At 37.6% G+C, this 13,112-nt stretch overlaps 1 protein-coding gene across 6 annotated transcripts in view; it reads right to left on the bottom strand.

The window, feature by feature from the left end:
* The window catches only part of KCNIP4 (potassium voltage-gated channel interacting protein 4), a gene marked incomplete at both ends in the record, with an annotated part of 382,566 nt that overhangs the window by 88,362 nt on the left and 281,092 nt on the right, over nucleotides 1-13,112 (bottom strand). The window lies entirely within an intron of this gene.

Raw genomic sequence — 13,112 nt, 5'->3', positions numbered from 1 at the left:
CAGGCAGCCTTACTTCAGAGCTGCTGGAGGAACATCTGTGCCAGAAGTGCAGACTTTGCTGTGCCTATGCCAAGAAGAAACGTTCCCCGAGAACTTGCACAAGGGAGCACGCTGCTGTCAGCTCTCTATGCTCCACTGCTTCCGGACCCAGGCTTTGCAATTCTCTCTGAGCTTTGCAGTCCTTCCCCAGCTTATTTTAGCACAAGTTTGGTTAAACATGACAGATGACAGTTTACTAGAGACAGACATCTCACATATGCTGAATGCTGCATGTCAGAAAATCCCTGCCCTCTGCATCAAAAGATGTAATGTGCAGGGAAGCACTGTCCCCACTGATTCTTATGCATCACCAGTATTTAATTAGAATCTTTAGTGGAAATAAGAAAATTAAAGAAATGCACGTCAGCATGATCAGTGCCCAGAGCTAGCAAAATATAGTGGTGTCAAGGAGACATGCACTGCCCAAATCCCCATTCTGCAGCCAGGGAGAATGTTTTATTTATTGATTGAGGAACAAAACAGCGCTTTTCTGTCTAAGAACAAGAACCTGGAAGTGCTGAACCACAAACTGATTCATAGACAGGGGAATTAGGCATTTTCAACAGCTTCTGGGAAGATGTTGCCCAGGCAATGCATCAGGGGAAGAGAAAAGAAGCTTATGATGCCAGCTGATTTACTGTACAATCTGTATAAAATTAATTGCCCTGTGTTTATTAACATGACTACCAAGAGAGTAGCCAGTGTAAATAATAAGCTCTGAAGCATTTTTGCAGCACATGTGTAAACAGTGTAAGCCCTAAATGCTAATGCGATGCCTGTTGTAACCATTTAACTAAATTGTGCCCACCGGTTTACAAGGCAGTAGCATGAAGTGAAGGGAACTCAGAAAAATGTAATTTTACTAAAGGTTCTAACACTGAAAGTAATCTCTTAAAAGAGGGGTGATAGTGACTGCTAACCTTAGATGACTCAACACTTTCAATTCAAAACAATTCTTAGTAATTTCTTGAGAAGCTTAGAAACTTTTACTTTTGGTCAGAAAATGATTACATTTTAATTCTGGATAATAAATTGAAACATTAATGATTTTTTTATGGTCTACAACAAAAAGAAAGAATACTACAACTCCCAATTGACAACGAAATTTTTTGTTTTTCCTTGAATTACAATAACAAATCACATATTTTTTACCTATAGACAGGGCTCTAGAAGCTGAATACTTTTATTTATTGGGAAATCACATTTTTACTACAGTTCTTTTTAGGTTATATCTATGCAATACATAGCCAACAATATCTTCTGATTTCACTGTTCTAGATATTTAATATTAAATGTCATGAGTTCTATATTATTTACATATGCTCTGAAACTGAAAATCAGTTTATTTTCCTATTCATGAGTAAAGCTAATGATTTGTAGTAGGAAAGCACACAATTAAAAGATATCAAGCCAAATTCAGTGACCCCATCTGCATTTTCCTTGTATTCTCAGTATTTAATCTACTTTCATGTAATGTTCTGTTCCTTTTCAAAACAAGTACTATTTTCTTACCTCTTTTAAGTTTCTAAATACTCTCAATAATCTTCCCATTTTAAGGCTCTAACCTGATTATCTTAATCTCATCTACGTTTTCTCCTTCTTTTTATTACCATTTACTTTTATCTTTGTCTCAAAATTTCTTCTTTTTCTCAAATGTTGTAGCATGGCCAACCACCCAGAGTATTTCAGGGCTCAAAACGATCCCTGGTTGGGAACTTTGAAACATGTTGTTTTACAGACTTTAAAGAGGCAGAAATCCTAATATAATGAAAGCAACAACAATATAGTAGTGAGACATGCCTTAGTGATTAATAAATTGCATCAGGATTAAAATTGAGAAATTTGTTGGTCTACATCCTAGCAGTAGTCTACTTTTGGGAGAAGAAGTAGGAGCAGAGGCTCTTCTAATCACTAAAAGTGCCAGCCCACGTACAGAAAGCCACCCAGCAGGAAGTGTTGGACATAACCAGTCTTTTGTTTTTTGTCTTCACACAAGGAAAGAGAACTAGATGTCTTCCAAAAAATAAAAAGGCCAGAAATTACAATTTTTCATAGTTTTGGGGGTCAATTCTGTCTGTTCTGCAAATGAGACACAGAAACACTTTTAAAGAAATGAACTGTTTACTAATTTAATTGATTAATTACTTCCAAAAGTACATCCTTAAAAAAAAAAAAAAGAAGAGAGTTAGAAGAAACACACAGAGACTTTGTGATTCTCCAATACTTAGCTCTGAAAATAAAGCAGTAAAGACATTCAACAATGTGGAAAGGAAAAGGAAGCAATGTACAAAATGTGTCTTTCAATACTCCATGCAACACATCCAAATAATTTAGAGAGGTGAATTCTTCTACAGTCATTTAAAAAAAAAAAAAAAAAAAAAAAAAAAAAAAAAAAAAAAAAGTCATGTCTCAAAGCATTTGAAAATGAAATCAGTCTTGAGCAAAGAGATCATAAAATTTAGTTAAATGAGTTACATCTTCATATTCTGATCACTTCCTAAATTCATAGCCAAGTTTAACTTCTGTCTCTCGCTTCATATTATGAACAATATTTCTAAAAAAATATTTCTGTAAGTCCATATGGGTTGCCTGTATTGACACTGTGAGAAAATTTTAAAAGCTGTTAAAAGTAAAGGAAATTCTTTATCAACACTCTCTCTAGGATATGAAGGAAAACACCATCCTTCACATGAAGCAATGAAACATCAGCCGACAGTTTATGATGACTCTAGAATAAAGACAGTTTATGATGACTCTAGAATGACAATGAGCCAAACATTGCTCTGGCTCATTGTCATTCCTTAACTCCCTCTTTCATTTTGGATATTGTGATGCATTCTGGTGCTGACTTTGCATAAACTTCCTAGTGATTCTTCAATAAGTTGTAACAGAAAAACCCACCTGTGTCAACACTGCAGAATTGATAGAAAGCTATCACATCTAAACAGTACAAATTCCACTGGCTATAAATTCTTCTCCATGAAGATTTGAAGCAGAACCTTAATGTTTGCCTGAAACTCGCGCTACCACCCTGAGGGTTTATTGAACGATTATCAGAACACATAAGCACATCAGTACCTAAACTGTAATACAGAACACTCAAAATTATTAATGGGTCCCCATAGAAAAATAGACCATTAGGTTGATCTGCTGCTTTACAGCAACAGAGGAGTACATCTGGCAATGTGATGCATAACAAAGAATGGTGCTTCTCAAAGGCTAGGGTAGAGAACCTGACTATAGATCTGCCACCTCCTCTTTCTATCCATTGGTGATTATTTGTGCAAGGTTAAGTACATGTTTTTCTCCCTAAGTAAGTAGAGAAGAGAAACACACATTGAAGCACTGTAGAGGGTGTCTTCTCTCTAGAAGTAAAAATCCTCAGAGAGTTCTGAAATGGAATGCTGTCAACCCAGTTTTGGAGTTCTTGCATAATATTTCTACGAACTATCCTGACTGTTGACTACATTACTTTAAATAGAATACTGTCCATATAGGAAGAAGCAAACATGAAATATGACTGTATTAGAGACAAAGATCTGATTGCTGAATATTTCTGAATGCCTGGAAATGTTATTTATAAAGCTTATGTGTGGGAAACTAAATTTTAATAAATTCAAAGCAGGTAAGATCTACCATTAAAAACAAACAAACAAACAAACCAATAACCTACCCAATTTGACACATCACTAAAGGTAGCAAATGCTTCAGAATACCATGATAACATGTAGGGCATTATGAATATAACACATAAGGAATAAACTTTTGAAATACTAAGAAGTACTAGATAACTAGTAATTCTTTCATTCTTTCATTTGTGTATTAGGGTATACACTTTCCCTATAATTGTATATGATTAAACAGTTCTTTAAAAATTATCAGGTATTATCCTGTAACTCTTAAATACGTTGGTGATCTAGTTTAATTCCAGTAAATTCTTATCTTTTAACTACAAGCTGACATTGTAATTACCACAGTAAAAATATGAAATTTTATTTTACAACTTTTATTTTACAAGGAGTTTTGATTATCATTTGTAAATTCTTCTATTTGATTTCTGACTTTTATACATGATAGTAGAAAAATAAGAATACATATCTGATCTAAAATACATTGAATTAATTTATGTTTTTCCACTGTACTTTCTTTTCAACATCTGCTGGTAAACAGTGTCTCAAAAAGAAGGGCTCTCTTTATACTTTGATTTCCCTTGCTTTTCTATCTGGACGTTCTATATCTGCTATCATCTAATTTAGATCGGAGCTGACTAAAACTGAAAATAATTTTAATGATGAGGATATATCATTACTTGTTAATTGACTTGAATTGTACTTTTTCCTCAAATGAATGCCTTTGCCCAGTATTAGAAGCAATTTATGGGGGGGAAGAAGTTTTAATTGGCTAGCAGTAACAGTTCATTAGAAATGATTTGATATTTTTTCCAAAAACTGGCTGAAAAGGAAAACAGAAAGAAAAAAAAGAAGTATTGATTAGTTATCTTTCTTTCTCTACTCTTTTTCCAGAGGGAAATGCCAGTCAGTCAGAAGAGAAAGAATCACAGAATCACAGAATTGTAGGGATTGGAAGGAACCTCCAGAGATCATTGAGTCCAACCCCCCTGCCAAAGCAGGTTCCCTACAGCAGGTTGCACAGGTAGGCATCCAGGCAGGTCTTGAACATCTCCAGAGAAGGAGACTCCACCACCTCCCTGGGCAGCCTGTTCCAGTGCTCCGTCACCCTCACCGTAAAGAAGTTCCTTTGCACATTTGTGCGGAACTTCCTATGCTGCAGTTTCCAGCCGTTTCCCCTTGTCCTGTCTCCACTCACCACTGAAAAGAGTCCAGCCTCGCCATTCTGCCCCCCACACTTAGATACTTATAGACCTGGATCAGGTCCCTTCTCAGTCTTCTCTTCTCAAGGCTGAACAGACCCAGTTCACTCAGCCTTTCTTCATAAGAGAGATGCTCCTGGCCCTTCATCATCTTTGTGGCCCTCCGCTGGACTCTTTCCAAGAGATCCCTGTCTTTTTTGTACTGGGGAGCCCAGAACTGCAAGCAATACTCCAGATAAGGCCTTACCAGGGCAGAGAAGAGGGGGAGGATCACCTCCCTCAAAAAGAAACTATGAAATAAATACAGGAAGGACACCTATGTCAGGTCAGCTGAATTCATAATCTTCAAATTCTTGTTGAGGTCAGATGTGAGTTTATTAGGCAAGTTATCTGGCTGACAATGAATTTAATCCTCCTATTAGCTAGCTAGTAAGATATCTGTTCATAGGCAAGAATTTTCAGTTTTCAAACAAAAACCTTAGATCTAAAGAAAAAAACTGTGGCCAGAAGAAAATACTCTGGGAATTAGGAGAAGTGATTACACAGATCTTTTCAAGAATTATATTCAGGGTAAAAGAATTCATACTTCTGAATGTAGCAACTTCTGCATAGGCTGCTACAGATAAACACACAATACTATGTAATTTCATAAAATGCTTAGAAAAATGAGGCTAATATACAAAATTACTTTGTTTACCTCTCCAGTGCTGCAGCTACTGAAAAGCACAAAACTGCAATAGCAGAGTACTTATCCTACCAAAATTGCAGAAAAACTTTCTCTAGACAGAAGACCTATGGAAAACGTAATTACCTAAAATGAAATTTGTCAGATTTCACATATCATCTTTAGTATTTACGTTAAGTGACCTAGGTCTTTAATGATTGTAAGTGGATATAGTCTGAGAAAATTAAAAAGAAAATAATAGATCAACACGTATGTAGATGATAAACCAAACATATCTTTTCAAGGGAGAAAATATGATATCCAAGATGCTGATTACTTGGTCTCATACTTTGAAATAAATTACACTAAAATAATGCTGAAGCTACAAACATCCAGAGTTGATTTCCTCATTTTAGTAGTCTTATTCTAGGGTATGGAATGGAGTTTTATTATTTTTATTATGATTTTCTTTGTTTTCACCTGACTCTCACTTGCTCCTGGAAGCTTGTGTTCTTACTTTGATCTAAATCAAAGGACTGCGGCTGTTACTGATCTGAAAACAAGAATTGAATCCCAAAAGAAAAACATTACCAAACTCATTCCCATGACTTAACAGCTACAGGTAGTTTCATTTTCCTATAAAATTATTTGTTATAACTTGTTATATAATTATTCTTCAAGTAGCTACTGCACAAGCAAATTGTAAATTAAACAGATTGGGCATGGGAGTAACAGTAGCATTTTAATTTATAAAGCTTTAGCAAAGCATTAGAGAGAAACCATTTCTTTTCTAAACGAGGTTAAATTACATTTAATAATGGTAAGTAATCCAATTCTGCTTTGTTTTACTGCAGGGCCCACTGGCTTACTTGGCAAACTAAATTATCTCTAAATTATATGATTACATCCTCAGCTCATAGATCTGTTCTACTTTTTACATTAAATCACCCTTGATATTGCAGTAGGAGGAACTGTCACTACCAGGTTTATAAATACAAATGCATGTTTACATTGTAGAACTACAGTATAATGTAACTACTAGAAGGCAGTTAGACACATGTAAGGCAGTGCAAGCAGGGAAAGGTACCCTGAAAGGAGTACAGGAATCTGCCAGGGTGTGTAGGCCCAGCTTGAACTGGACTTGGCAAGGGGTTCAAGAATAAGAAAGACTTCTACAGGTACATCAATCAGAAAAGGAAAGTCCAAGAAAGTGTACCAACCCTTTGTGAGCAATAGAGGCAGGCTGATAACAGCACACATGAAGGCTGAGGTGCTCAACACATTTTTTGCCTCAGCCTTCACTGGCAACTGCTCCTCACACACCCCTCAAGTGGATGAGTTGAAAGGTAAGAACTGGGGGGAAGGGGATTGCCCCTCCTGCTGTTAGCAAAGATCAGGTTCGTGACCACCTGAGGAACTTGAACATCCATAACTTGAGTCTCCATGAAACGCATCCCAGAGTCCTGAGGTAACTGGTAACATAGCTCCCAAGCCACAATCAATGATATTTCAAAAGTCATGGCAGTCAGGTAAAGCTCCTGGTGACTGAGAAAATGTCTGTTTTTCAGAAAGGTAAAAAGGATGACCCAGCCTCAACTCAGTGTCAGGGAAGGTCATGGAACAGATCCTCTTGAAAGTTATATTAAGGCACATGGAAGGCAGGGAGGTGATATGAGACAACCAGCATGGTTTCACTGGTGGCAAGTTCTGCTTTACCAATGTACTGGCCTTCTATGATGGTGTAAATACATTAATGATAGATGAAGTAATCTATCTGGACTTCAGGCCCTTGACACAGTTCTCACAATATTCTTCTCTGCAAATTACAACAATATGGACTTGATGGGTGGATTGTTTGATGGATGAAGAACTGGCTACAGGATTGTACCCAGAGAGTGGTGGTCAATGGCTGAATGTCTGAATGGAGATCAATGATGAGTGGTGCCCCTCAGGGATCAGCTCTGGGACCAGTACTCTTTAATATCTTCATCAATGACATCCACAGTGAGACAGAGTGCACCCTCAGCAAGTTTGCAGATGACACCAAGCTACACAGTGTGGTTGATGTGCCCAATGTGCAGGATGCTGTCCAGAGGGATCTAGACAGCTGAAGCAGTGGGCCCAGGAGAATCTCAACAAATCCAACAAATCCAAATGCAATGTCTTGTACGTAGGTCATAGCAAGCCCTACTATCAGTATAAGATGGTGAAAGGATAAGCCATGATTTTGCCAAAAACAATTTCAGGGTACTGGTGCATGGCAAGCTGGACATGAGCCAGCAGTGTGCCCTCACAGCCCAGAAAGTCAGCCATACCCTGGGCTCCGTCAAAAGGACAGCCAGTAGGTCAAGGGAGGTGACCTTGCCCATCTACTCTGAACTGGTGAGACCTTCCCTGAAGCACTGCATCCTTACGTGGAATCCTGAATACAGGAGAGACATGAACTTGTTGGACTGTATCCAGAAGAGGGCCACAAAAATGATCCAAGGAATGGAACACCTCTCCTCTGAGAGGAGGCTGAGAGAGCTGAAACTATTCAAGCTAAAGAAGAAAAGGGCACCTCATCAAATATCTGACGGGAGGTGCAAAGATAGAGCCAGACTCTTTTCTCTGGTGCCCAATGCCAGGACAAGAGGCAACACAAGCACAAACGAACACAAGAGCAGGGGTGACGCTTAGAGGCTGCTTCCAGCTTTAACTATTCCGTGAAAATAAACCAGAAAATAAACCTTTTAGGGCCAGTTCTCTTATTGCTCCTAGACAATGAAGGCCATTTTCAGTGTATGCATCTCAATGAAAAAGTGAATGAGTTTACTTCAGAGAAATTTTAGTAGTGATTCTCGTCAGAGGATGATATCAGGGAGATATACAGGATATGTAACACTCTGAAAGGAGCAAGGGCACTGCTTTTATTTGTTCCCTTGTTTTTCACATTTTTCTCTCAGTTAGGAACCTTGTGGGATTTTAAAATCCCCCACCAAAAGTATGAGTTTGGCAGAGTACTAGTGATTCAGAAAATTTACTTCAGAAAATGTAAAGATTTTGTGTGCTAGACTCTCATTAGTTCTCAAAAGAAAGTAGTAGCAAATCGTTACTAGGGAGGGACTGGAAGAAAGAATATAAAATCATGACGTTTTGGAGCTCCTAATACAGTCGTGGGTAACAATTTGTTCTTACAGTGATATTGGAGGATCCATGCAGCACAATGAAAAATGATCTGCCCCAGCAGATTTGCTGTTTTAACACTCTGGAAAACAGCAACAGTATAAAACAAGCCCTTGAAGAAAGCAGTAAGTTTACAATGCCTTGCTATCACTTAAGTAAAAGAAAGGTTTCAGCTGTTCCCTGAGGAAGCATTACAATTTACAACAGGCTGCACCATCATGAGGTTCTTCCAAATGCTGAAATAAGGAAGTAAGAAAGTACAGAAGCACGCTATTTTGTACCTCCAACAAAGCCTTACACACCACTGTATTCTATGCCAACTCTGCAGGGTTTATCACAGCTTCTGTATTCCATACAGTTAGGATAAGCAGATACTCCGTTATGTACATTTGATTTATAGCTCATTTTCACATGCTTGACATGTAAATTAAAAAAAAAAAAAAGACACCTCCATGCATTCCTCCCTCTTAAATGGAAGTTTTAAAACATGGTTCACAGATTGACCAATTTTTAAGCCATTTTCAACCATTTCTAAGACCAAGAGTATTGAGAATAATTTCCCTTCCATATTCATGTGCAGACCAGGCTATGAGTTTTAATTTCTCTAATCTCCTCAGAAGCAGTTCCCCGCCTTCCCCACTATTCTGCTCTTTGCTGTATCCGCTCAATTAAAGGAAACAGCTATATGGAAAAACGAGTGGTGGAGCTCAATTAGACATGAGCAGGTTTAGAAAGTTGGACTACCAATCATAGTCTTTGTATTTCATTAATGTCCCTCTCACACCAAAATAATATTACATAGTTTATTATATTTTGTCTTATTACTCAAAAGTAAATGAAACCTAATATCCATACCCCTTATCACTAGATTCCTAAGTATGCCCTTAGTTTTAAGGCACTTTCTTCCAATAGAGGTACACTAAGAGTGTGACAGGAATTCACTCACTGTGTGACAGTCCATTCTCTCACTGCAACTGAAGTTTTTTTTTTTGGTAATGTTTATTTTTAAACTTATTCTTAGCTAGCAATGACAGTAACACACAGTCTCTCACTGAAACAATGCTGTGATACATGGAAGAATAACTAGCCCCTTCCAAGGCAGAAGATTGCTAAAATAGAAGAAAAACAATTTGATTTTTTTTTTTTTTTTAAAAAAAAAAGGATGTGTCCACACAGTGTCCACACTTTGCAGACAGTACTCATCTCCCTTTGAGTACTCATCTCATGGTTGCAGTCCAACACTTGCAATCCTGTGCAAACTCAGGAGATGAACTTTGTATATTTAATCATAGAATCACAGAATGGATTGGGTTGGAAGGGATCTTTAAGATCATCTAGTTCCAACCCTCCTGCTATAGCCAGGGACACCTCCTACAAGGTGTTCCATCCAGCGTGGCCTTGAATGCTTCCAGGGAGAGGGCATCCACAACCTCACTGGGCAATCTGTTCCAGCGTCACACCATCATCATAGTAAAGGTTAATGGTTTATATAGTTTATAATTAATCCTTTTTTTTTTTTTTTTTTTTTTTTTTTTTTTTTTTACACTTTTAATGTATATAGGACATGTCTATATCATTAGTACTTTTAAAGTTTGTCATTCATAAGACAAATTTATGAAGGAAGAAATTAAGTCTATAACAAAAGGTGCTCAGGAAGCAGGCAAATTCTCTTGGTGAATTCAAGGCTGGTATATTTTTTCTTCCTAATTAATTACTCTGTCTAGCATACCACAGAAGATGCATTTGATATCTGCTCTGGGTCGCAAGCTAACAGAATGCAGTAGCTGTCTCACTTCTTTACTACTTCTTCTTGTTTCATTTTTAATTGTTTTGGGGGAAAGGGAATGCAACTGCTGTAAAGGTTAAACAATACTTGCTACATTATTTGTTGAACAGAAGCTCCCATTCAGCAGGGCAACGGGATTTCTGATCCCCAAAGAAGCTTTTCAGTAGTATCAATGTGTAAAGAATTAGCAAACATTTTAGTACAGGTAGAGATAAATGCAAAAATAATTAAATGGCTTGAACAAATGCAATAATTTCTGCTCCATCCTGAACAATAGCACCTACTGAGTATTTGGAAAGGCATGCTATATTGATTAAAAAAGAAAAAAAAATGCATATCTACATAGATTTTTCTTTAAAAATAAATAACTCAAGATATTTTTTTTACAATAGAAATAAAATGATGTGCTGACACAGAACTAAGGCAGAACACAGATAAGCAAAATGCACATTATAAAAAAATATAAAAAGACACAAAAGTTAAAGGAATAATTCTAACCCTCTCTGCTTCTTTGGAGCTATCAGTCTCCAGTGGAGAGCATCCAAAGGAAGGCTATAAGGATGGTGAAGGGTCTGGAGGAAAAGATGGATAAGGAACATGTGAGGCCCCTAGGGTTTGTTCAGCCCAGAGCAGAGCAGGCTGAGGGGTGGCCTCATGGCAGCAGCCACTCCTGACGGGCAGCGCTGAGCTCTGCTCTCTGTGACAGTGACAGGACCTGAGGGAACATGGAGCTGCAATAGGACGCGGTCAGGTTAGGTGCTAGGAAAAGGTTCTTCACCAGAGCGTGGTGGATGTGGAACAGGCTCTCCAGAGCAGTGCTCATGGCATCACGCTGCCAGAATTCAAGCAGCATTTGGACAATACTCTCATAGTCATAGGCTGGTCCTGCATGGAGCCAGAAGCTGGACTCAATGAACCTTGTGGGTCCCTTCCAACTCAGGATATTCAGTAACTCTACAATATTCCAGGCATGCAGGAGCAACATTCAGCTTATTTTTACATTTTCAAGCTGTCCGGTGGTCAAATTAGCATTTTACAGAGTTATGTCCTGTGCTGAGAAGCAGTAGGGGTGCTGATAAGTTCCAAAACCAAATTTTACTGGAGGGACAGTTTCAACCTTCTTTTTGAAACAGAAAAAGGGTCCTGGGCACCTTCAGGGTACCAGACCTCAGCTGCAGCCCTGTCCACAGTGTGAATGACAGGTTCAACGCTCTGTGCAATACAGCTCTTCTGAATAAGGAAAAGCAGGTACCAGCACTGACTATATAGGACAAACATCTAATGTTTTGGGGGTAGCTGCTAAATTGTAAAGTAAATCAAGAGCTATTTTCCAAAGAATAAAGAGACAGAAGCTTCATGTGTGGTCCTGGGCATAGCTGCATGCTGCTTTTTGAAGCAATTGGTAACCAGTGACCCTTCTGACTTGCTACAGTGCAGCCTTTTTAGTTCAAAAGTGGCTCGAACCAATTTTCTGTGAGAGATTATCATTAGTTTCCTTTTGTTTCCTTGAGATATAACCTCAAGCAGTAAAATAAATATTGAGAATCATTTTTCATCCAGAATCATGGCCTTAGGTAAAAAAGCAATAGCAAAGATGTAAAAACAATAGGAAGAGAGCTATTACAGCATGAAAAACTTGTTCTTTTTTTCCCCTAAAAAGAGAAACTTTGTCTTAGGAATTTCTTGGTTCAAATTTGGAATTCTTCTCTGTTATTTATCCTTTCCTCACCCTGTAAAAAGCAAACATCATTTCTGTGCAATTGTATGAATTTTATCATATGGAAATATTAACTTTAAAACCAGACAGTTCTGCTATGTATATCATTACATATACTCGAGGAAATTCATATATATAAATGTCAGAGAAATACATCTAGTGAAGAACTTAGCAATTTTTTTTTTTCCAGAAGAGATTTTCATGAAGTAGGAGAGTATGATGAACTAAGAAGTATCCCATAAGGAATATGAATTCTGATTGATGCTATTTATTTGTTTGCGCCTATGAAAATGGATATGTTTTAGAAGTTTTTGTCAGTGATTTTCTCCTATTTTCTCATCTAAGCGGTTTTTGACACACACATTTAACAAATACATTCTTTGTTGCTCCTGAACACTTGAAACTCCACAGTGGTAGAAAGAGTAGTGATTATTACAAAGAATGGTGGGAAGAATGGAAATTTCCAACAAGATGTCAAAAAGACACTGAGGCAAAGTAAAATGTGCAGGAAGCTTACAAAGAAAGGAAAGGATCAGTGGCTAAACACTTTTAATACGTGATATTTTTCATGGAGGAACACAACATCCTTGTGGTTTACTAGCAACTCATTTGTACACACAGTAACAGACAGAAGTTGATACATTTTTCATTTCTGAAATGCTACTGAGTTGCAGAATAAATAGCAAAGAAGATTTATAGTTCTGGTGTAGTGAAATATCTTGAGAACTTAGGTCCATAACATATTATGCCGCTTTCATCTGTCTGCCATCCTTTATCTGCTGTTTCCACTGTCCTTTAGAACTAATAGCAGTCTTTATCATAATTGTTCTAGCTGTGTCTAAAGGAATCTAAAGGAGTGACATCTCTTAACTCTCTTTAAATTTCTTTTTAAGCAGCAAACCAATTTATA

Source organism: Tetrao urogallus (assembly GCF_951394365.1).
Source record: "Tetrao urogallus genome assembly, chromosome: 4".
NCBI classification, from domain to species: domain Eukaryota; kingdom Metazoa; phylum Chordata; class Aves; order Galliformes; family Phasianidae; genus Tetrao; species Tetrao urogallus.
The sequence above is the reverse complement of the archived record's forward strand: the minus strand, read 5'-3'. Positions and strand labels throughout refer to the sequence as shown.